Raw genomic sequence first — 25,830 nt, 5'->3', positions numbered from 1 at the left:
CTTTGAATGTTCCTACCAGGATTTCCTCCACGGCTCTGTTGGGACTCAGAAGCAAGCCTGGCCTCTTACTCTCTGTCTTGCTTGTGAAAACCATCTGGTGTGGTAACAAGGAGACCCACCTGCCACTGAGCCAAGAGCCCTAACTCTGGCGTGGAATTCAAATATTGGGGTTCCTTTCCCAGCCCTGTCACTTACTAGCTGTCCTGCCTTTGGGCAAGTTATTTAACCTCTCTGAGCCTCTGGTTTCCTCAGCTGTAAAGTGGATATTACTCTACCCTGTAGGGATGTTCTAAGGACTAGAGGTGATTTTTGTGAAGTACTTAGCATAGTTTCTTATACCTGTTGGCCTTTTACTTCAAAGAAACAACGTTTGAATAATGACTAATTTCTACCCCAGCAAAGCAATATATATGTGGAAAATCCTCAGACGACATGATGCTTCCTACCTGGCAATGGTGAGTTCTTCATAATAAGAAAATAATTTTGCCGAAAACCGAAATAACTATAAAGATTGCACAATGTTCTCCGGAGATTTTTTTTTAATGCATTGTTTTATTAGTATAGAAATAGGAGTGACTGCTTTTTCTGACTGTCACCTCTGCCCCATGTTTAACCAAAGGAGGTGATTTTCCTGTTCCTAGGGACACACAGAAAACAGAGAAAAAGTTACCCGGAGCAGGAGAGTGGATGGTGGTGAAGGGGTAGCGGGTCCCAGCCACGCAGGGAAGTTTTCCCTCCCCTCGGTGGTCGGCACAGGTCAGCGGGTGGGTGAAGGCGTCTCATACAATGGGAGCTGGTGGCAGAGCTCAGAGCTCGGGAAATCCCTGAGCAAATGCCCTCGATGGTGGAGAGTCATCACCAGACTGCAAAACAGAGGGATCACGGGAAAAGCCCATCAGGAAACGGAAATCAAACACAGCCGAAGAAGAAATGTTCACGAGTGAAGAGATCGAGGAGGCATATAATGGGAACTTCAAAAGTGTGCAAAAATGTAAAAGGCTGTGAAAAGTAGGAAGCTGAAAGCCCCCAGCAGCTTCTCAAGTGAGGAGACAGTCTATCTGTTGAAGAAAAACAATTGCCTAGAACACTGTACCTCCTGAGGATTCAGAAGACGGTGAGCTGAAAGAGGAAGCTGAAGGTGAAACGAGCGAGGTAGAATGCGCCTCTCGGAGGAAGTTAGCCCACGGCGCCCGCTGACACCTTCCAAAGGGAGGTTTTCTCGAGAGGCTAGCAGGATAATCAGGCTGCCCCCTGAGAGCTCTCGCCCTCCCCAGCCTATTGTCTGGCCCATCAGAATTTAAGCACAAGTCAAAGCATGGTGAATATGAGAGCGTCCCTTTGTTTTACAAGGTAGAGGGCAGATGGCTCTGAGGTCACTTACGGCAGGTCCTGAGGGTAACCTGGCCAAGCAGGAGGGACTGGCGTCCAAGAGAGCCTCTCACAAACATTGGAATGTAACTGTGAGAGATGGAAAACCAAGGTAACTTACAAAGTAACAGGTAAACACAGATTTGAGCAGATGCTGCAAAGTTTAGGTAATACCCAGCAGATGTAGAGGAAACGAAGTATTGAGTTCCAGCTACAAATAAGAGCTAAATATTGCATCGCCATGATAGGTTAGAACATGTGATCTCTCTCTTGATTTGAACTAATAAAGCTATTATGCCAACAAACAGGTCAAGAAAATGTGACGTAGTAAAGACTTTGGAACTGTAAGTTGTAAGACAGTAAATAAACTGAATTGCATTTTTAAAAAGGTCTTCCCCTTTCGCAATTTAACCAAGGAGGTGAAATACTTGTATATTGAAAACTACAAGATATTAATAAAAGAAATTGAGGAAGACACAAAAATATTTGGAAAGATATTTCATGTTCATGGATCGGAAGAACTAATATTGTTAACATATCCACACTACCCAAAGCAATCCCTCCCAAAATTCCAGTGGCATTTTCCATAGAAATAGGAAAATAATCCTCAAATTTGTATGGAACCACAGAAGACCCCAAATAGCCAAAGCAGTCTTGAGAAAGAAGAACAAAGCTGGAGGCATCATGCTCCCTGATTTCAAACTATATTGCAAAGCTATAGTAATTAATACAGTATGCTTGGCAGAAAAAACAGACACATAGCTCAGCGGAAGAGAATAGAGAGCCCAGAAATAAACCCACACACATATTATATATATATATATATTCGTACATATACACAAATATAAATGTGTGTGTGTGTGTATATATATATATACACACACAAAATTCAGCCATAAGAAATAATGAAATCCTGCCATTTGTGACAACATGCATGGACCTCAAGGACACTGTGCTCAGTGAAATAAGTCAGACAAAGAAAGACAAATACCACATGATCTCTCTTGCATGTGGAATCTAAAAACCAGAAAAACAAACAAACAAGAAAAAAAACCAAGCTCATAGATACAAAGAGCCAGAGTTGGGGCGTGGGGTGGGAGAAATGGGTAAAGGGGGTCACAAGGTAAAAAGACAAACAAAAGGTCAACTATCGCTACCATCACCACACTGCTACACCACCACCATCACTAAACCCTGCCAGCACCACTATGGAGGCCTTTGGGACTGGTTTAATATCTACAATAACAATTATGAGACTTTTAAAACGACATTGTTTTACTAGCATGAAAATAGGAATGGCCTGCTTTTTCTAACTGTCATCTCTACCCTGGGTTTGTCTTTACTTCTCCCAAATAATTTCTGATTAACTAAAAGAGAAAGGAGAATCTTCCCAGGTTTCGGAACTCTGAGTGAGACACTGGCTTCTTTCACCTGCTACATATTTACCTTGAAACTCCCTTCCTAAGGTATCCAAGGGAACGCAACGATGCCAAGTGGGAAACATCAAGCACTGGTGTAGGAAGCAAGGGTTTTTGTCTGTCTGTCCGTCTGTCTATCACTGTGTTCAATTTCTTGAAGACACCGTCCAGGGGGCGAGTTAGCCCAGGGAAGAAATAGAGGCTCTGGATGTGAGGGTGGATCACAGGAGGGTCTGGGTCGGAGCACTGAGCCTGTTACTCGAGAGCTTCCTCACTGGAACAGTCCCTGCTTCCCAGGGCGGCTGCAAGGACCGCGTGACGGATGTTGGAGGACACAGCAGCTGGAGCGCAGGAGTGGGAAGCTGGCAGAACTGGGGTGAAGTCTCCTTCCACTGAGCGGTGGCCTTGTGAGCTCGGGCAAGTTATCAGAACTCTCTCGGCCTCAAATCCCGCATCGCAAAAACGGGCTCAGGAATGTGGGCCTTGCAGGTTTGCTGCAAGCATCGCACGACAAATGCCTGTGAGTGGAGGGCTCAGCAGGGAGCCTTGCGGGACAGATGGGAGCCTGGGAGGGGTCCCCTGGGCGAACAACTAGCCTGGCGCCAGGAGCAGTGGAAGTGCTTGATCCATGTGGGCTGCAAGGGCAGGCCTAGTCCTGTGGGTCCTGCTTATCCCACTGGACCTGATGAGAAAGATATGAGTTCTCACAAGCCCAACTGTGCCCCTGGAAGTCGCCTCGGTGGGCACACCCTCATCTTCGAGAGAGGCCTCTCCCCTCCGCCCTCTGGTACTGCAAGAGCAGCACATAATTTTTATGGCCGAACTACATCTGGAAACATCAGACAGGATACAAAGTTCGAAAATTCTGTGAAAAGGTGGCATACTTGGAGAATATGATCTTCCAACCTGAAGCTTTTTTACACAAACAAGACTTAAGTCCTTTCAGTGTTTACTTACATGCGATCTAGAAGTGAGAGACGTTTGGTACAGGTGGTGGGACATCTAGAACAGTCATTTAGAGAGGCTGAAACAAAGAAATTATTTTTCAAGACACACTGCGTCTCTTACTTGTTTGGGCTATTCTGAGAATGTTCATCACTAGCCCTTTGTAAGCAGAGGCTGGGAAGCTTGAAGACTGATTTTAAAGAAGTAATATTCCTGGGAAAATATTCCATGAACATTTTTCTAATCATAAATTTTTACTCTCTGATGGGATTTAAAATGGAGTCAGAAAACCTCAAATGCTTTTTAAACAATTCTACCCATGAAGGCTTCCCTTTTCTACAAATGTACCAGTTGACCAAAATGTTTCCAAAGTGGGACACTTCCAGATCTAAACTAAAAATGACCAGGCTCCCAGTCACACCAAGACAATCCGTGTCCCTGATTTGAATATTCAGGGCCTAGAAGGCCGTCGGCCCTCACACGGCCTGCAGGCCAGCAGTGCCGCAGCCAGACAGAGCCACTCAGGCGGTGACAGACCCTAGGCCACTCCTTCCCCGCTCGGTCTCCCAGGGGCCCTGCGGGAAACTCACACACCACCATCCCCTTTGTAAGACCCAGGAAGGAGGGCTTTCCCAAGTCCACCAACCTCATTTCTTTTCAAATAAGATATTGGAGGTGAATTAAACGTTCTGGTTACTCTGTGCACTGGACTCAGCCTCTCTTTGCTCTGATAATGAGCAGGGAAGGAAAGCCCATTTTGAAATGGGCACTGCCACCCACTCTACTAAGACTATTTGTAATCAGGCCGTTTTAATGCAAAAGAAACTCTGTGTCCTCTCTGCTCTGCAGTGAGAAAAAAGAAAGTAACAGTACTTAGCTTAATCAAGAACACTTTCCAGCAGGAAAATATGTATTGGTGTTGAATCTGATTCTAAAAATATCTCCAGTCGTCTTTGTCTCTTTTGCCATCTTCAAAGCGTGAGTGCGTCGAAGCTGGATGGAGATCCAAAACACAAGTGGGCCTTTGTTTCTGGGAAACCCTAACTAGCAATAGTTTGTGCTGACGATGACATTAAAGGAGAACATAGGAGCCATAAGGGCCGTAGGACGGCTCGGCGTGGCCTCCTCAGGAAGGAATGAGTCTATCACTTTTGATCACACAGTGCTGTCCAAGTTTGGATGTCACCGCTGGTGTAGTTTGCTTCTTCCGACGCATTCTTTGGCAATTAGCCGATTCTCCCGTCACTGGATACGGATGTAGACAGATGTGTGGTGGAAGGGGAGCTTTGCACATTGGTTCACTAGCATTTCTCTGTTTCAGGAGTTGACCTTTGCCTCCCTCGGTGGGAATATTTTTAAGGTCCTTGGATACTTTATTCGTTTTTACTGTGCCAAATTTCTGTAAGTTTCAATCTGGGTAAAAGGATTTGTTCTCTTCCTGTGCTTGATAAGCCTAAAACTTTATTACTTCAGTTTCTTTTTTATTTAGAAAGCATTGAGAACCATCCCCTAGTCTTGCCTTCAGAATCTGTTGCAAGCTCTGCGCCCTCCACTCAGGTAAACGCGTGCTGCCCACAGCGTTCTGACGGCTGTTTCAGGGCAGCTTCAGGTGTTCTGATCCCCATCGATGCACCAGGGACACTGGCTTAGGCACTGCCACCAGCTTCACCCACTAAGAAATGGCAGCGCCCCCATTAAGAGAAGGAGAAGCGGGTGTGTGCTCTGCACCTGCCGAGCGGCAGTGGCCCTGGGGAGACCGAGGCTAGTTCCTTTCGAGGCTGGGAGGCTTGTAGACGCTCAGACCCTCGGCTTGCCGTCATCGCCCGTGCCTCTCCTTCCTCTCTTCCTAACCTGCGACTGTAGGAGGGCCCCGGGCTCGGGCCTCAGTCTCCTCCAGCCCCAGGGCTTCGGCTGCCGTCTGTACAGCCCGATTCTCCAATTTAGTCTCGACTTCCCTAAATTCCCTTGGAGCATTCCACTCGGATGTCTAGAGGCTTCTGAAAGCAAACGTGTGAAAGCAACCCCGGATTCCCTGCCCTCTCCAGTCTGCCTCTTCCCGCCCCCGCCGCATGCCCCAGCTCAGCTGGCAGGAACTCACTTCACGCCTCCCTCAGCTCGAACCCCAGAGTCGTTCCTGACTGCTTGATCCCACGTCCCAGCCCTCACAGATCCTGTCTGCGAGATAGCCCCCGAGTCTGCACGGCCTGAGCCCTCCTCCTGCCCCAGCCCACGCTGCCCTCATGCCCGGCTGACCCCTCCGCAGGGGACACGCTGCCTGGAGCTAGCTCCTTCAGGCACAAATGCCATCAGAGCACTGAGCTGCCCCCAACCCTATGACTTCCTGCCTCCCCTGCTGAGGGCAATTTACTTCCAAATCCCACTGTGGCCGCGTGCACCTCATGGCCTCTGGCTCCCCTGCCTTGTCTCCTGCACTCCCTCCCTTCCCCCCCGTGTTCCAGAACCCCTACATCAGCCCTACTGACCTCAGCCGTGGCTCACAAATGGCCAAGAACATTCTGGCCCCAGAGCTTGGCAGGCACGTCCCCTCAGCCCGACACGCCTTCCCAAGTACCCACTTCCCAGGTCTGAGCACCTTCCTGGCTCCATCCCGGTCCCTGCTAAGACTGCTTCCTCAGAAAGCCCTGCTCAGCCCTGTCTCACGCTCTCTAGACCCCAGTTTTCTTTACTTGCCTCCAAACACTCCGAGTATCTGACACGATGGTACATGTCTGCTTGCCTGCCTGTGCAACGTGGTCTCCGTGAGAAGAGGGCGTTTGCTCTGTCGCCCCCGTGTCCCCCTTGCCGGGGGCCTGCCTGGGGCAGGGGCAGAACCCAGTGACCGCTGCTGGAATCAGTGACCGCTCCACGGTCCTGCCAGCGCATCAGAGACGTGGGCCTCCCCCCCACCGCCCCTGGCAGACAGGACACCGAACTCCTCAGGTGTCAGCCACGCTGCACCTGGGGAAGGAGAATCTTAGCAATCCAGTGTAAGACTCACTGCAGACGCTCAGACTCTGGAAAATGCAAGAAGACTCTGCTGTCGTGGGGAGAGGCATTCATTATTCGGTTTAAACCAAGTCAGAGGAAAGTATTTTAAATATCCTCCAAAGCTCCCGGAAACACGGCCCATCTGGCTGTTCGAAGACAGACAAATGGCCTCAGTGTGGCTGTCACGTCAGCACCGCTCGGGCTCCGCAGCAGCCTCGTCTTGGGCTCACTGGCTCTCCTCCCTCGCCTCCCACTGGGTCCCCCCAGGGCAGCCATACGCGTCACTGCCAAACACCCCAGTCACACGGATGTTCCCTCCAGGGGACACTGAGCACAAACAGACCCAGATGTCTGCTTAAATCTATGTCCGCCAGGAGGCTATATAGAAGCAGCCCAAGGTTCCCGACCCCGTTGACCCCCAAAGTTACCCACCACACCCTAGCACGGTGGGTCTCAAAGTGGGCTCCCTGGCCCAGCAACAGTGGCATCGCCTGGAGGCTCAAGAGGAATTTACATCCTCAGGCCCCTGCGCAGACCTGCTGACTCGAACCTCCAGGGTGGCGCCCAGCTCGTGTGTTTGAACAAGTCCTGCAGGGGACCCGAAGTTTGGGAACCAGTGTTCCAAACCGAGGTTTCTGCTGGAACTTTGATTCCCGCCCTTCCGAAGGCTAAGCTGAAAGTCTGGTCCGTGAACGGGGTTTCCATGGCCCTGCTTTCAAGCCCGGCCACTCTTGCTGTTTTACACCGAGCAATAGGACTCTTCAGGGAAATTAACTTAAGGTAACCTTTAAGAGTAATAGGAAAGCGTCAACTTCCCTAGTCAGGAAGATGACTAAATTGTCCTCAGTCTAGAGAATGAATAATAGGTGTACCTTAGAAAAGTATGGCTTAAATCCATCAGTAAAAAGCCAATAGTAAAAACCTATCATTTTGCTTCAAGTATCATCAGGCAAAACCATAAATAAATAAAAGCTTACAAGTCTCACTGTTCAAAAAAGCGTTTCCAAATAGTCAATGTAGTGTCATCTTTATACTTGAGACTTGAAAAAAATGGAATCATTTATACTAATACAGGAAAGGAGCTTTCTAATGAACGGCTCAAAATTCAAAGAATTAGGATCAGCTGTTATAAAACAGCACACATACAATTTTCCTTACCAGACGCCCTTACTGAAGTAAGCTATCTGAATTAACATTTTCTCCATTGCCCCAGGTCTAAGTCTCTGTGGGTCGGTGACGGCCACCTACAACTAAAACTCTGTCCACACACAGTATGGCCCCCGTGTGTCCCTTGATTCAATTAACTGCACACCAGGAGCATTCTAGAGCCAGAGCTTTAAATGGCCTTTTTGTCTCCTCCCTCATCCATCTGGGCCGTGAACTTTACATTAAAATGCAGCAAGAAAAATGTCCCTTAAAGAACTTTATTGACAAAAAGGTAAATTTTTAATAACTCTTCAGCAGGGTCCATTCAAGACGGGGTAATGCGTCATGTGAGTAGGATTTTTACAGTCCTCAGAGGAATTCTCCATATTAAAAGAATGTTTTCAGTTTAGAAAGAACCCGACTGTAAAACATTCCTGAACGGTGACAATCTCTGCCTTAAATGTATTATATTTGGTGGGTGTTTGTTTGCTGAGCGGGGAGTAAACCACATGCTGCTGAAGCGATTTTCCCCTTCATTCAGGGCACAACAAAAATGACCCAAACAATAAAATTGATCAAGAGGTTTTACTGGGAGGGCGCAGAGTCTTGTGGACTGGCTGGAATAGCTAATAACGTCACCACCGAGCAAAGGCCACATAGCTGACAGATACCACAGCGTCTCACGAGAGGTCAGAGTCCCGGCTGAATAAAACCTTTCTCTGGAAAATCTATCAGAATCTACACAGCGGCTACAAGGCAGAGAGGGCCTCCTTCTTAGCAGCAAGAGGGGCCCCCGTAAGGCTCTCCCTGCCTCGAGGGGGTGTCGTGGGCCTGTGAAAACGGGGGAATTACACGCCCCGCTCTCGCGAAAGATTAAGTATTGCACTTTTCCCAAAAGGAGGTAGAATCTGGATCCCAGCAAGCAGGCCAGGATCTCGGGGGTTCTGCGATACCTCTAGGCTATGGTTAAAAAAGGAAGGTGTCATGTGTGGATGTACAATCATTCTAGACTGGCTTGAAAAGAAAGAGATCTAATTCCAACCTGACAGGTAAAACCAAGTCCAGGGAGGGGGTGTGGGGTGGGAGAGGGTGAGACATGGTGAGTTTGGATTCGATTGGGCTTCAGGTCAAGGCCAAGGTTTAATTTGCTGGTCCCCCACCTCCCTCTAGATGGTGTTGACCTTCCAATACAATCTTCTGAGCCTCAGTTTCCCCACTTGAAAGACTGCTTCAGAGGGCGCTAGGAGGATTAAATGAGGTATCTTGCGACAGTCACTTAAAACGGTGCCTGAGACTTAATCTTTCAATAGAAGACTTCCGGAACATATGAGGATAAATATCATATAAATATAGAGCACATAACATGAGTACAAATCTATGCACTGAAATCCCAGACACACTCATGTCAGAGAAAGTGTCCACTCAGAGCACGACGATCGGCCGTGTGCTCCTGGGACATCGTGTCGTTTTCAACGTTATTTGGGAATCGCATCCCTGACCACAGAGGACGCCGCTCAGGGAGAAGCCGGTTTGCTTCTGGCTGAAAAGAGGGAGGCGTAAAACTCATTTCCCGCCATGTTTCACACCTGTGAAATGATTTTTGGTGTTACTACAGGATTCCAGGAAGCATTTATCTCCAGCCACAGTGAACATGGACTCTAGGGCACTAAAGCATTTCCTCGGCATTTTATTAGTGAAAATGTCAGCTCTGCTCGGCTCACCCCGCAAAGATGCGTGGCCTCCTTTTACGCGCGCGCGCACACACACACACACACACACACACACACACACACGCCTCTCCACCCTCCTCCCTGCCACATCACGTCGCCTTCTTCCGCGTCTCCGCGTCCTGAAATCACACGCTTCTCCAGGGAACTTCCAGTCTCTCTGGTCTTCGAGACCCGATGGACAGTGAGTGGCTGGACCAACGCTTTTCAATTTCCCAAGAACCACAGACGTCGGGCAGGGCCAGGGGTGGCTGCACGTAATCACAGCAGAGATTTACTTTGTGTATTTGGATCCTCGTGTGAGAGCTGTCATCTTCCTTCAGAGCCACACGATTGATGCTGCTGCCTTACTCAAGCGTTCTGGGAGCGGTGTCTGTCCTTGGATGAAGGGGCCCGGCGGTTCCTTCACTTTCCCCCCGCCGGACTCAGGACGGGGCCCACAGCCCAGCCTGACGTCCCCGCCCCCTCCTCCGGAAGGGAGAGTTCCAGGTGTGGAGGATTCACACACACACACACACACACACACACACCTGGCCCCTTGCGGGGGTGGGGCACTGGCGGCCGGGCTTGCACGTGGCCACGGCCATGACGGCTCTCCATCACTCCCGGCTCCCTGCACCTCGGCGCCCTCCTGTTTCTGCTGTGGCTGAGTTTGTGTCCCTGCGGCTCCCGGTGCTTCCGCCCAGTACAGGGGGAAGAGGGAGGAGACATGGGTGACCTCAGATGTGGGGCGGGGCAAGGCGACTGGAGGACCAGGTGAGGCGGGGTCACCGAGCAGCGCACAGCCTGCAGAGGTTGCAGCTAATCCACGGCCACCCCGTCCTGGGTGCTGCCTCTTCTCACAGATGAGAAAACACATTCAGAGTAGTTAGTTGGTCCAAGTCACACAGCCGGTAACTGTGAAGCCCAGAGAGGGGCCCCAGGCTGTGTGACCCCAGCGGCCCGTTCCTTCCCCAAACACGCCACCTGAGCACAGCTGAGGGGAGCGTGTGGGGAGGCCAGGTCTGCTCTGCACAGCTGGTGCGAGAGAACAAGATCCAGCCCTCCAAACGAAGGTTAGGGTCAACATGCATGGTCCCTGTATAGCTAAACCAGAGCTGACTCTGCCCCAGGAGCTAGAAACTTCCTTCCTCTTTGGAACCTCTGAGAATAACCAAGATTTGGAAACAACCTAAGTGCCCATGGATCAATGAATGGATCAAGAAGATGTGGTTTATACACACAATGTAATATTACTCAGCTATCAAAAAGAATGAAACCTGATCGTTTGTGGCAACGTGGATGGACCTTGAGGGTATTACACTAAGTGAAAAAAATCAGCCAGAGAAAAACAAATACCACATGATTTCACGTATATGTAGAATCTAAAAAGGAAAACAAACAAACGAAACAAAACAGAAAGACTTGTAAATACAGAGTACAACCAGGTGGTCGCCAGAGGGAGGAGGAGAGGGGACAGACTAAATAGGTGTACAAACTTCCAGCTATAAAATAAATAAGTCACCCAGAGGTAAAGTACGGCATAGGGAATAGAGTCAATAATCTTGTAACAACTTTGTGTGGTGATGGATCGTAACTGGTCTTGCTGTAGTGATCATTTCACAACGTATAAAAATATCAAATCACTATGTTGCATGCCTGAAACTAATACACTATTGTATGCTAATTATAACTCAATTAAAGTGAAAAAAAGAAGGGTCAATGACTACAAGGGCCGGTCCAGAGGGCGTTCCCACGCTGGGCAGGAAGTTGGCCCACAGAAACCCCCAAGTCCCTGGCAACCCTAACATTCTATGATTCCATACAATAAAATTACAAGCTTTGAGAAGCTGGGAAAACTGTAAAGAGCAGTTTATCCGAAGGTCAAAGCACAAAGGTGGAAGGACGGCCCCAATGCTGGCATTTTGCATCAGGTCCTAGCACCTTCTCCCCCTGCTCCCAGATGCCAGTCTATCCAGGACTCCCTGTGGGGCTCAGGCCAGGACCCACCCCTAACCGGTTCAGAAACTTCCCTCCGTTCCCATCTCTGTGTCCTTCCCCTTCCAGGTGGCACACGGGCCTGCGCTGAGCCCGGATCCAGGAGGCCAGAGTTTCAGACTGGTCTCCGCCACGACAGCCTAGAACTCTTGGCCACGAAACTGAAGCCCCCTGTGCCCCAGTTTCCTCTTCTGTGAAGTGAGGTGATAGGGCTTGATATTGACCTTAAAGTTCCTTCCAAATGCCAGACTCCGGGATTCTAACCCCTGAATAACGTGCCACAAGCCACTCCCCACAGCCCAGTGTGCCCCATCTGGGCCACCCTACAAGGGGGGGGAGCTTGTCCCCCAGTGATGCCGCGGTCCCTGCCCCCCTCCCTCAAGCTCTTCCCGGGGAGGAAATGGGACTCAGCCCAAGGTTGCGTGCCGGGGCCTGGGAACGCACTGCCCGCACAGCGCGCCGAGGCCGACGCATCCCTGCCAGCCCCCGGCGTCTCAGCCCCAGCAGCGCTGCCAAGGCTGCTTTCACTGCGGCTGAAAGGGGCCGGGGCTCCCACACTTTCTCACAGTGTCTCTCTGCTGGAGGGGAGCTTGCCATGGCAGGAGCGCAAAGAGGCTTTGTCTCCGCCGGGCGCCGCTTTCTTATCCCTCAGCCTTCCTCCTCGCCCCTCTAATCCTTTTTGGCCCGAGGCGGGCATACCCCAGGGCAGTGCCCATCCAGCCATCTCTCGGGAAGGCCCCCCCCAGGCCCGTCCACCCAGAGGCCTTCCATCCTCCTCGTTGTGGTCCCTGGATTTTCTGACCTATTTTCTCTCATAAATCTTAGAAGATTGGAACTCCTGCTTTTGGGGGGCAGCTTCTAGCTCAGGTGAGTTGGGATGACAGCACCTTGCTCTAAAGGGAAAAGGAGAACAGCCTGATCCCATCATGGGAAGGGGGAGCATATTTTTATAATGTGGACCCCCACCATTTAAGACAAGGCTTTGTTGCAGGAGAAATCTCTGGATTATAATTTCTTATTTTCGTGGTATCCGTCCATTCATTGATCATTTACTTCTCACCAGATGTGTTTTAAACCTGAACTTAGAGGTAAAGTGGAGTCTCCAGAGGATGGAGGGTCTTCGGTCTCCCTTTTCTCACGACCCTCAAGGAGCTTCTCTCTGGAGGCAAGAGCAGGCAGCTCAGGGCTGCGGCAGCTGTCAGCTCCTTCCCCTCCCTTCCCCCGACCCCTTTCCCATCCCAGCTTCTTTTTCTCTTTTTTCCCTCCTTTTCCTTCCCCGTGGCCTATTCTAAGGTCTTCCGGTGACATTCCTGGGTGGCTCGGTAAAGTCCTCCCACAATGAGTCACTGTAAATGAAGGGGTAGTGGCAGCGCCTGCAGAAGGACGAGAAGAAGGTGATGCAGTGAGAATGAGATTGGTTTGCATCCCCATCACCAGTTGGGCAGGGAGGACACGGGCCCTGCTCTGCTGGACCAGGGCATGAGCTGGTTCATGGTGGTTCCCTGGGGACTCTGAGCAGTTCTCTGGCTCCCAGGAACGTCTGCCGAGGAGGGTAGCAAATGGTGCTCTCCACTTAAAGCACAAGATTCTACCTGAAACTCAAAGAAAGCTCTTTGGCGCCATGATCCTCCGATGGGCAAGAATGCAAGCCTAGAGGCTGCATGTCATTTCCTTCCTCTTCTCAGCTGCAATCTCTGTACTTTCATTCCCTTCGCCAACACACCCCATAAGGTGAACTCTTTAGGGCAAAGGGGTCTTCTCTGTCCTTTTCTCGTCTCCAACCCTGCCTCCCCGGATGCGTCAGAAGCCTCTTCGAGAACACCAAACACACAGCGCTGGTCAGCCAGCCAACCTCCAATACCTGCTAATGACGGACTCACCAGAGACCCAGAGAATGGGAGTTAGGAATAACTAGCTGAAAGCACATGACTTTGCTTCTTCTTAAAGATCACTTCTTATCCACCTACCTTTGATAATATCCACTGAAGGGTGAGCAAGAAATTCAATTCAGGCATTGAATGCCTACTTGAATAAGTTTAACAAGTTAGAGTGCTTATTAAGGAAGAAAAATAAATATTAATGTTTAAAAGAGTTACAGTCAAAAAAGAATACATACGAATGGCCAATAAGCACGCAAAAAAAAAAGTTCTCATAATCATAAATCATTGGGGAAACACAAATTAGATCCACATCGAGATACCGCTACATAGCCACCAGGATGGCAAAAAATAAAGAGGCGGCTGACAATCCCAGAATGCCCTTCCACCACTGAGAGGAGGGTAAACGCTACAACCACTTGAACGATGACCCATTGATTTCACTCCTGGATATTTACCCAAGAGAAATGAAAACACATGTGCACACGATTACTTGTACATGAATGTTCACGGAGCTTTATTTATAATAACAGAGAACTGGAAACATCCACAGGAGAACGAATGAACACACTGCAGTATGTGCAACACAGCACTGCTCAGGAGGAGGGAGGGCAGGGCTGACAGCTGCACCGCTGTGGATGAAGCCAACGCGGTGCTGACCAGAACATGCTGTCAATTCCATGTACATGAAGGTCTAGGGCAGGCAAAGTAATCTACAGTGGGGAAAGCTGAAACAGTGGTTCCCGCTGCCTGGACCAGTATTAACTGGGAAGGGGCACACGGGAGCTTCATGGGTGATGGGAATGCCCTATATCCTGACAGAGGTGTGGCTTACACAAGTGTACGAGACTAGTCAAAAGATGAGCAAATATACACATAAAATCAGTGTTTCATTGTAAATTGCTTCTCTTTAAAAAACAAAAATAAAAACACTGTAAAATGCTGGAGAGAAAGGGCTAAGGTCCTTCCTGGAAACAGTCTCGGACGGGGGGCAGACAGGGATCCAGCCAGGCCCCACCTCACCACAGTGTGGGGTGAGGAAGGACCATCACGAGGTCCAGGTCCGGTGGGGAAGCACACCCCCATCACCCCACGTTAGTGGGCTCGGTGTCGGAATCCAAGGGCAGGACTTCTTAGAACTGGAAGTCTTAAGACTGGTGAGGTTCCCCAAAGGGCAGCGATGACTGTGGCTCAGCGGGCCCTGCCACACTTCCTCTCCCAGGGCCAGCTGCCACCAGAAAGGGAGGGCTCCTGTCTCAACTATCAGAAGCTTTCAAGGTGCAAAAACCTCACTGTTGCAAGGAGGACTCAAGGTCATAAGGTGTCACCTCCCACCCAAGGCAGGAACCCCCAGGCACCATCCCCATGCCTGGCAAGGCCTGACCTGGGTCAACAGATGTTCTGTGTCTTCTGATGGGAGGCGTGCCTGTAATGCTTTCCATCCAAACACGCTTGGCTTGAGTCCATCAGAGGTCTAATAGCCCCAGTTTATATGCAACAGGAGACAGAGGAATGAGCTAAGCAACGTCACAGGGAAGCAACCGAACAAATCCAGGAGGCGAGGTATTATGCAGCATAATTGGCCCCCAATAAGTTGACGTCATAAAAAAAGGGACAGTTATGGATTAAAGAGACTTAAGGAACATAACAACCAGTGAAAACAAACGCAATGGATTGGTTATTGGTTTGAACAAAATTACTGTTCACGATTTGAACACGGGCTAGGTATCAGATGAGAAGAAATTCAGTGAACTAGAAAGGAAGAGATCATTGACTAAAGATACAGAAGAGTATATTCATTTTGTCTAACTTTAAGATTTTTTTCAGAAGGATATGCTCTGAGATATTCACAGCAGTGATCTCTGAGTGGTTGAAACGGGACGGTTTTACTTCTTTCTTTTTATCTCTATTTTCTAAATTTCCACAATGCGTATGTACCACATCAGTTGTAGGTTGAATTGTGCTCCCCCCAAAATTCATAAGCTGAAGTCCTGGCCTTTGGTATCTCAGAACGTGACCTTACTGGGAAATAGGGTAGCTGCCGATGTAATTAGTTAGGTTAGGATGAGGTTATGCTGGGGCAGGAATCACAGGTGTCCTTATAAAAGGGGGAAAGTTGGACGCAGAGACACACACAGGGAGAATGCCATGTGAAGATGCAGGCAGAAATCGGAGTCGTGCTGCCACAAGCCCAGGGAGGCCATAGATCGCCAGTGAACCACGGAAGACGCAGGAGCGGCCTCAGCAGGAGCCGGCCCTGCCCACACCTGGATCTCAGCCTGCTGGCCCCCAGCCCCCGGAGAAAGTGAAATGTGTTGTTTAAGCCCCGGTTTTTGGCAGGTGCTTTGGTGCTGCAGCCAGTGATGCAACCTCTCAAATAAGAAGAAATTACAGAAAAGTTAAAATAGAAAACCCGGGGCCCGGGGCGTGGTCGCCAGCCCTCACCGTGTCAGGAGCTTCTGTTTCGAGGGCAACAGGTTCCATTTTATAAATGACAAGAACATTCTTCCTTACGTTGAGCTGAAAGCTGCCTGCCGGGCTCTGCCGCCCATGGACCTCATGAGTCAGTCTCCCTGTGCGTGAGTCACTTCTGCTCCCCAGGGCAGCGCAGAGGAAGAGGCTGCGCTCACGGGGGCCTCCCGGAGCCGCCCAGCTCTGCGCTCTCCCCGCCCACCCACGCTCCCGCACCCCCAGGCCCGGCGCCCACCCCAGGGGCACCGAGAGGGATGCTGAGCCAGCGTGGTCCCAAGCCCTCAAAGAGCCGCCTGCCTGGTGAGCTCGGAGTCTATTATTATAATGAACTGCCTCATCCTCCCATCACGTGGCCCTGAGGCCCGGCCAGAAAGCTGAGCCGACGGCCCAGCCGCTGGAAATAACTCCCAAGAATAACCGGCCTGCGCTGCTCCCCGGGCGCCCTGCGGAAGCCCAGGCCGCCCGCTTCCTCCCTGGGCTCCCCAGGACTGAGGCTATCATGTCTCACACACTGAAATACAATAAACCGGAACAATCGGAGGAAGTGTGGAGCTTTCTCCACACTCGGAGCGAAAGGGGACCCTGCTTATCAAAGTGACAAGATTGATTCAGTTGCTACAGACTTCCAAAGACTTCCTTTCCCAAAAGAAAGGCCGGGAGGAAGGTCATGTCCTTCGGCCACCTCCACTGAGCCAGGAGCACCATCTGCTTCACGTCAAGCAGGTCCGTCAGCTCGTCCATCCGGGCCCTGGAGACTGCGATACAGCACCCGAGGGGGCGGACAGAGGGAGGCGCAGGTCCCCTAACGCCAGCACGTCCCTGTCAGCTACCCCCCAGGAAAGGGCAGGGGAGGAAGGGCCAGGAAGGGGGAGGGTAGGAGAAGAGAGGGGGAGGGTAGGAGAAGAGAGGAAGAGGGGAGAAGACAGGGGGGAAGGGAGAAGAGAGGGGGGAGGGGAGGAGAAGAGGGGGAGGGGAAGAGAAGAGAGGGGGAGGGTAGGAGAAGGGGGGAGGGTAGGAGAAGGGGGAGGGGAAGAGAAGGGGGAGGGGAGGAGAAGAGGGGGGAGGGTAGGAGAAGAGGGAAGGGGAGGAGAAGGGGGGAGGGGAGGAGAAGAAGGGGGAGGGGCAAGGGCTCCCACCAGCGCCGGGGGCGCCACCTCTGCAGGGACCGGCCCTCCAGCCCAAGCCCCACACTTTCCGATGGCTCCGCACTCCATCCTCCCAGCCCGCAGCGGCCAGAGAGGTCTCCCACAGCCTCACTTCTGTCATGTCCTTTCCCTACTCGAAAGCCTTCCCTTTCGCTACCTCGCCCGGAGTGTAGAGCACATCCCGAGCGGGGTGGCGAGGCTCTTGGTCCCCTGGACCAAGCAGGCCCCACGTCCTGTCCGGGTCCTTGTCCAGGATGCCCCCGCGTGGAACGCCCTGTCCTGTCCTTCACCACGTGGCTGGGCGGAGCCTCCCAGCGACCCCGCTGAGCCCAGGCTGAGCCCCCCGGACCCTGCGCCCCTCCCCTTGGATGCGGCTAAAGCTCGCGTCCCAGGCGCTTCCGACGGCGTCCTGGTGAGCAAAGGGCGTGCCCCAGCGGGCTGGGCCTGAGGGGGCCGCAGCCCAAGCAGAACCACGGATTGTGACAACATTAGAGCAGGCGTCCCTTCATCCTGCAACAGGGCGACAGGGCCCCGCTGGAGACTTACCAGGGGCCCCAGACAGCCGGGCGCCGCTGGAATGAAAGCCGGGGTCTCCCCGCACCAGTCTGAGCAAAGGCGTATGAACCGGGGGTCTCTCTATTCTCCACGGGCTCTGAAAAGAGGGGACCCGTCTAAGTTTGACCGCCACCATCTGGGGAGGAGCTGCTCCCAGGACAGAGGGATGTGTAGAAACCGGAGGCCAATTTATTGGTTTCGCCTGGAGGTGGCTTAAAACAGCACCTCCAACTGCTGTTTGCAGAGCACGGGGCCTCAGAGTCCAGTTGTTTTTGAACAAAGAAGTATATCAGAGGGACGAGGGCATTTGTCAAGAGCTATGCGAACCTACCCTTGAGAGCCCTGCTCTGGGGGGACTCCCTGAGTTTCCTGATCCAAAAAGCCAAGAACCAGACGGAAGACAGGGAAGATTAACTGCCGGAAGGCACTGACTGCCTACGTTTATGTCCTTGGGAGACTTAAGGGACAATCAACGCTAAATTTAGACACAGCTTCGGAATCCTTCTCAACACTACCCATCAACCAGGCCTGTAAGTTGAAGCCGATTTGCCCTACACGCTTGGTGAGGAGGGCCCTATGGTGTCCACCTCCCAGTGACGCAGTGCCCGAGCCAGCAGCCGGCTGGGTCCTCCCTGGGCGTTTCTCAGTGCCACACCCAGGCCCCTGCTTGCCCCAGCTCTAGGGCCTCCCACAATCTCTCTCCACGGCCTAGAGGCGCTGAGCCGCGGGCTTGCCCATGGGAACTGCACACACTGGTTATTAATGCAACTTCCTACAGACTGGCCCTGGAGAATTTCCATGGCACCAGGGCTACTCAGAGGAATTTCAGTCTGTCAGTCAATGAATCAGTCAACACCTACTGAACACCTTCTACAGAGACCCTGGACCTTGGGAGAGGAAGGGACGCGGATCCTTTTCTTCATCTGATGAAAACTGCTGCATCCTGGCAGGTGTATCAGCTACAAAAATAGAGAAAATTCAGTTAAAAGCGCCTCAAGAAATAGGACATGTATCACATAACAAGTTCAGAGTCAACTACTCAGGGCTGGGGAAGGCCGTGCTCGGTCACAACTGAGGGCGCCAGGCACCCCCGACTCCCTGCTCTGCCTCTGTCACATCAGCGGCCTGTGGTCCCCAAAGGACTGGATCCGTTCCGGACGCCGTGTGGGTCCCGGGACTGGATGAAGAGGCAGTGCGGTTGCCTATTGCCTCCCCTCATGAGAGAGAAAGCTCTTTCCCAGACATTCCCAGCCAGCTTCCCCTCGGACCCCATCGGTCTGAGAGGTCACCTGCTGGAGACTAAACCAATGACCACCAAGGGGAAAGGGGCCTCCAGGACTGGCTCAAACCCCAGGGGCCTTAGAAGGACAAAAAGCGAGGGACCCCTATTGCGAGGCTTCCACCTGTCTGCCCCTGACGTGCACACGGGCTGCCCACGATTTCAGGGACCTCCTAGACACCCCCAAGTCTCTCTGTAGACCTCACATTAAGATCCCCCGAGGGCCTGTGTGCCAGACACCATGTCACTGTGAGGAAGACACAGTTCTCCACTGGAGAAGCACGAATTCAGTTAAGAGGGGACACACAGGACCTGGCCACACGAAGATCACCATAGTAAGTGTAAAAACAGCTGCAACGGAGGCCACAGGGAGGGGGGCGGTCAGGGACCATGTGGGGAACAAAGAGGATGGTGAGAATGGACGGGATTCCAGGGGCAGGACAGGCAGGCAGAAGGCGTGGCCAGCAGGCGTTCCAGACCCAGAAAAAGCCCGGAGTTCTCACATGACGAAGAGTTTGCAGCTGTGGTTACAGCTCAGCCACTGCAGACCTACTGCTGTATTTGTATTGAGTCCTTTTGATGACAGCATGAGTTCTGAGAACAAAGCTTCCAGCTAGGCCTGTGTAACTGGAGTCCAGAGCCAAAAATAGCTGCTCTTCGCATGCACACATAGGGCCTGATCTGAAGCTTTGACCGCGTGTTTTTGTCATTTGTAAAACTCAGAGGGGTCCTCCAAAACCACAGAACAGATGAATGACCAAACACTTCTATTTGGCTAGTTCCGTCGTGTATAATATTCTTCTAGTTATTTGCTGCTTTCCTAAGTGACTTTTGAAGCGTTTTGAGGTATAATAGAGAGTGATTTAGCAGTTTAAGAGGTTGGAGTTCTTATAATAACATGAAAGAGAGTGTCAGGGAACCACATGCCAACCTTGAGTAAAGTTGTCTTTAGAGAGACGTATACACGTGCTCAGCCGGTATTTCTCAATTGAGTCAGGAGATGCCCCAGAGAGCACGTAGCTTGCTTGTCTCTCAACTGAATCCCTGAATTGGATTTTTATACCCTAATACTGGTCAATACAAAATGAATCATGAGGCGTTAACAGGTAACATGGAGAAATTAAGACAGTTATATATATTTCAGTATATATTTATTAATAAAACAATACACAAATAATTATATCCAAATCCCTTTACCAGCATAAAATGAACTGCATTTCTTTATAGCTTCCTTTCATCTGTATCCACATATATTGATGTTATTTTTTTAATATTTTCAGTTACTTCAATATATTGCATCCTACTTGACATAATTTTATATGCCCTCTCTTTTGTAGACCCTCTGTCGTTTTTTAATCACCACATAATATGTTATGGAGTTACTATTCTATGACAAAGTAACCGTTGCTGTATTATTGGATTTTTTAATTTTTATAATTTACCTACATGTCTCATTATAACTTCCTCTTAATTTGAATAATTTCATTCTCGGGAACAGAATTATGGGATCAAACTGTAGAATATTATGGCTCTTGATAACAATTACTAAATTGTCTTCCTAAATAATAAACAAATTTGTACTTAGAAATTTCTGAATATTCCTAGTTAACTGTAGTTTCACCAGCATCTCTGTTATTATAATGGTATTTGATATTTGCATTACTTTCTTCTTATTTACTAGTGAGTTTAATGTGTAAAGGTTTTTTTTTATCTCTAGTATTCATTGAATTCATTCGTTAACTTTTATTTCCACTTCCGTAAACTGTGAACTCTTTTGACCATTTTTTAAGGATCCATATGTGCTTGGAGATTTAAGGGCCCTTTATGTATCTGTCACCTTGAATCTCTGCATTTATTACAAGTAGACTTACTGTGACCACATTATTATTATTCACCATCATTGTTATTACTCTGTGCCAAGCTCCATGCTGGATGACTTCATTACCACAATCTTATAAGGTAGTATTACACCCATTTTATAGTTGGGAAAATAGTGCCTCTAACACTCACGTATTTTAGCCAACCTCACAAAGCTAGAAAATGCCAGCCCTGACTTCAGACAGTCCCCACTGCCCCGCAATCCTCCCGAAATTGTTTGTACAACTTCTTTCTATCTTGTGTATTCTGGTTACTTGGGTTTTACAACATTGTGGTTTTTAATTCCATATAAACATATACGTCCATATTGTCTTAAAAGTTTTGTTTCCCTGTTGTCATAATTACCACTAAGTACACATGTATTGATTTTACTTGATACAGGGATTTAATAAACCCCAGTGAAATGTTCTCATTCTTATTTTATAGAGGGATTTTGACATCCCAGGAATCACTTGAAATAGATCTTTTTGTTACTGGAAAGTTTTGATGTAGAGGGATTTTTTCCGTAACTCAAATTTATCCATCTTCATTTTAAATTCATATGTAATAATACCATTTTCCAAATGAGAGAAGGAAAATGAAGGCTTCACCAGTTGTACTTTGGTCAAAGAGTGGAAGTGAGATAAATTTGAAGACTCGGGGGTGATTCTCCCTTTGTATCCTGCTAAGTTGCCGTTGCCAAAGCCAGACTTAAAAAGCCGTGCCCTTGAGATGGTGGTGAGTCTCTGCTCCCAGGGCAGACCCTCCAATCACTGATGTTCAGAGGACCCTCCTGGGCTGCTGAGTGTTGTCTGCTATTTACCTTTCGTCAAGTTCTGACACAAACCCTGAGACGTGGGAACGGTCTCATCTGGTCCTCTCGGGCCACGGGCTCCATGCAGCCACGTGAACTGTCCTGGTGTGCTGCCAACGTGTCAGCCGCCAGCCTAGCTCTCCTTTTAGCTCTCCTGCAGCCCCAGAGCCGGCAGCTCACGCCAACCCCAAGTTATGAGAACCACGGCTCCACTGCCATGTCTCCGAGGTGACAGAGGGATTCCTGAGCCACACATACTGTTGCTTTGGGATACAGACCCTTTGATTTCCAAATTTCCTGCTGCTGCTGTTGCTGTCATTCTGAGCAATTCTGAAGAATCAGTTCCTACAATTGTCCTAAACCCAGACGCCGAATTCCTGACAGGTGGTTCATTCTGTCCTTGCTGCTGGAGCACGCGACAGGGGACCCCGACGTTTCCCTCAGGTCTGCCCGGTCCCACAGCTCTTCCTCTGCCATGTGTGGTCAAGCTTTGATTTCAGCTGTAACTTCTTGGAACACAGACTGGAGCCTGCTTTTTATTTCCGCCTCGCCCGCTTTTCCAGAGCTCTCGCATCTGCTGAGTTACAGGCCTCACACACGCGTCTCTTTTCTTTTATTGCTGCTGCGTCTCCCTGGCCATCCAGGCCAATTGTTTCCACACAAGTCTGGTCCTTTCTCGGTGGTGCTGACCTCCAGGCAGCTCGGCTCTGGCCCCCATCTGGTCCCTCAGGACCTGCGCGCACAGCTAGCCCCTGCTGCGGATGGACCGCAGGCCAACGTTCTTTTTTTCTGGCCCATAGTTTATTCTGTGGCTGAGAAAATCGTACCTCCCATATATGATCATGGTAATCTCTGGGATTTATCATAATGATGAATCAGTTTTTAGGAATGGGTGAAACAGGCTGTATCAACTTCCCAGGGCCACCGTTACAAAGTACCCTAAACTGGGGGTCTGAAACCAACAGAAATCTATTCTCCCACAGTTCTGGAGGCCACAAATCTGCAGTCAAGGTGTTGACGGGGCCATGCTCTGTCCGAAGCCTCTGGGGAGGATCCTTCCTTGCCTTTCCAGTTTCTGGTGGCCCCAGGTGTCCTTGGCTTGTGGCAACACCACTGCAGCCTCTGCCTCTGTGGTCACACGGCGTTCTGTGTGTTTCTGTCTTCTCTTCTTATAAGGACCCTACTCATATTGGGTTAGGGCCACCCTAATGACCTCATCTTTACTTGATGACAACTGCAAAGATCCTAGTCTGAAATAAAGTCACATTCACAATACTGGTGGTTAGGACTTCAACCTAACTTTTGGGGATACAACTGAACCCCTGACCAGCAAAGTCTGCCTTTGGCCCCTTCCCCATCATCCCCTTCTGCATTTCCATCCCCAGCCTCACCGGAACCCTCCTTTTCCTATCTCCATTCCCTGCTCCCCAGCCCCGGTCAAAATCGACACCAGCGTGAGGTAGGAGGGAAGATCAGTCCATGTTGGGTGGACAAGCGATGACACACTCATCTTGGAGCTTTCTGCATCCGTGAGGGAAGACTGGGGGTGTGGTGGATGTTTGGGGCCTTCGAAGTCGTTTCAGAAGCCGTTCACCTGGTTTGCTGACACTGAAGCCACCACTTGCACTTGGACCCCGATGTCCCCTGGGGTCTGAGCAAGTCCACCTCTCCCCACCCTGCTCAGCACTTCACGGTGGGATGAATCATCTGGAATTGCAGATCTGTGAACACAAAATGCACAAGCTCGTGAAGACAGAGAGGGTGACTGTAAAGAAGCAGGGTGAGTCCCATGGGGATCGCTCGACTTTCCCACTTGAGTGGAGGAACTTCTGTGCAGACAGGAAACCAGCGATGCCTGCCAGGAAGACAGATACAAGAGACACGTGTTCTTGGGCTGCGTTCCCGCACCCGCAGCTGGCACGATCAATCAGTTAGAGGGGGCTGGTCCCTACAGGCCTGGAGGTGTCCTTGAAGTCCCCTCCGTCAGCACCGCAGGCAGCACCTGGGGTCATCAGGTGTTGACACAGAAATGAAATCTGTCTGCCATGCTTGGTCTGGATCTGGAAGATTAAGCATCCTTCACGTTCTGAACTGAGCTGCCTTTGACCACTGCTGCCCATCTGCCCATCTGACTGACAGATCCGCCCTGCTTCCCAGCTTCTAGTGAGTAGGGCAGGGAATGAGGAGGGGAGAGGAACCCACGGAGAGCCCGGAGGCCACACTCCTCAAGGGAATAGGGACCACTTCCCTGTGCCCACCTGTAGACGGTGACACTGAAGGCAGGGCCAGGCCACCTGAACTGCATTGTTCCTTAACCTTTGTCACCTGCTTGGGGTTCAGGTCAAACCTGCTAGTTCTAGCTCTTGGCTTGAAAGGCTGGTGGTTCAAGGGGAAGCTGGGCTCTCGCTCACAAATACACTATTTGGAAAGTATTTATAGTTGGAGGATGTAATATCTGGGATATTTCAGAGTCGGCCATCTCTTCTAAAATTACGTCTCTGAAAAAATAAAATAAAAAAAGAAAAGAAAATTATGTCTCTGCTGTTCTTATCGATAGAAATATGCTGCATCCAAGTTTAAATTCCAACAATAGATAAAGCAGCTACTCATTTAACCGGTAGGTTTTCGGTGCCTCCTTCAGAAGTTTCCTTTCTAAAATGATCCATCATATACCTTTTATTTATTTAAAAAATTTTTTTATTGGGGTATAATTGATTTACAATGTTGTGTTAATTTCAGGTGTACAGCAAAGTGAATCTGTTATACAAATACATATATACACTCTTTTTTAGATTATTTTCCCATGTAGGCCATTACAGAGTATTGAGTAGAGTTCCCTGTGCTCTACAGTAGGTCCTTATTAGTAATCTCTTTTTTACATAGCAGTGTGTATATGTCAATCCCAGTCTCCCCTGCGCCCTCCCCCAACTTCGGTTTTGTAGATAAATTCATTTGTAGCCTTTTTTAAGATTCCACATATAAGCAATATCATATGATTTTGTCTTTCTCTGTCTGACTTACTTCACTCAGTACAAGAATCTCTAGGTCCATCCATCATATATTCTTTAAGTCCCAACTCTTCTGGCGCATCTTTAAAGCTATTTTATTCATAACAACTCATGATGACACAAGCTACACAGAGTGAGTGACACCCGTACATGAGGCTCTCAGGTATAAATTGAAATACACTGGTTTGCCATGTAGAAGAAATTCTCCACTTTCTTTATTAATCACCCACCGTCTATCGGACACAGAAAGAAACATCAGATTCCTAAAAGCACATCTGTCCCCTGTCATTAAACTCTCTGTGCGACCTCCTGGTCCTGCCACCAACCAGCCCCACCCACTTGGGAGAGGGGGGCGAACTGTCCCTCGGGGCCCCTCCTCCAGGGCCAAGCTCCCAGCAAACTGCCCAGGTGCAGATGTCAACCGACTTCCCCAGGCCGATCGGGAAGCTCCCCGGTGTGTGTTCAGATCCCGACCCGAGCACTGCAGGATGGAAACAGGAGGAGAGGGGCCCCACCCAGGCCCGAGCTCCCAGTCAGCCGTTCCTTCCAGGCTCACTCATCCTTCCTTGCCCGGTCTCCCCCTCCGTGACCTCAGGTGCTCCTCTGCAGGCCTGTCTCTTCTGCATCCCCACCTCGTCCTTTTTTTCAGTCTTGCAGCCCCCCTCCCTCCCTGAGGCCATGCTTGGGGTCCCGTAAAGAATTCAGATGACTTTTAATCTGCAGTACATCGGGGGCTGGGAACGACTTTGCTCAGTTCCGACTTCCAAACCCATTCCCACCTGGGCTCCTGGTCGGGAGGGTCCTTTAGCCTCCAGAGAAGGGGGAGCAAGAGGTTTACTGGGGGTTAGGCTTGTAAGAGAGGAGAGGGAAGGAAGCGGGACTGGGCCAGGAGAGCTCAGATTGCAGATGCGGCAGAGCCTCGGCCAGCTCCAGCAGCGCCACCATTAGAGGGTGGGAAGCTGAGCAAAGCGCCCAGGCCTCAGACCTCCCGCCGGCACCGCGCCGGTCACCGATCGGGGGCGCTCAGGAGAAAGAACCATATCTTCTCTTCCTGCCCCTGACCGTTAACGGGGGCCCCCAGCAGCCCAGGTCACTCTGCTGCTTGGTGTCCATTTACAGGGCATGCGTGACAGCACTGCAGGTAACGTCCAGGCAGCGCCACTTCCGACTCACGAGCACACAGGCTCTCAACAAGCTTGAGTACTAAGCTCGAGGTGCCGCAAGCATGCCTTTCGGACCTTTCCTCGGACTGTT

At 50.3% G+C, this 25,830-nt stretch overlaps 1 long non-coding RNA gene across 1 annotated transcript; it reads right to left on the bottom strand.

The window, feature by feature from the left end:
- Positions 1-552: 552 nt before the first annotated feature.
- Positions 553-18,039, bottom strand: LOC137204364 (uncharacterized). The gene is made up of 3 exons (XR_010933577.1): positions 17,950-18,039; positions 17,610-17,715; positions 553-863 (listed from the first exon to the last, which is right to left on the bottom strand). It is a non-coding gene; the product is annotated as an uncharacterized lncRNA (long non-coding RNA).
- Positions 18,040-25,830: the final 7,791 nt, after the last annotated feature.

Source organism: Pseudorca crassidens, chromosome 13 (assembly GCF_039906515.1).
Source record: "Pseudorca crassidens isolate mPseCra1 chromosome 13, mPseCra1.hap1, whole genome shotgun sequence".
In the NCBI taxonomy this organism is placed as follows: domain Eukaryota; kingdom Metazoa; phylum Chordata; class Mammalia; order Artiodactyla; family Delphinidae; genus Pseudorca; species Pseudorca crassidens.
This window is presented reverse-complemented; position numbering and strand designations above follow the sequence as displayed.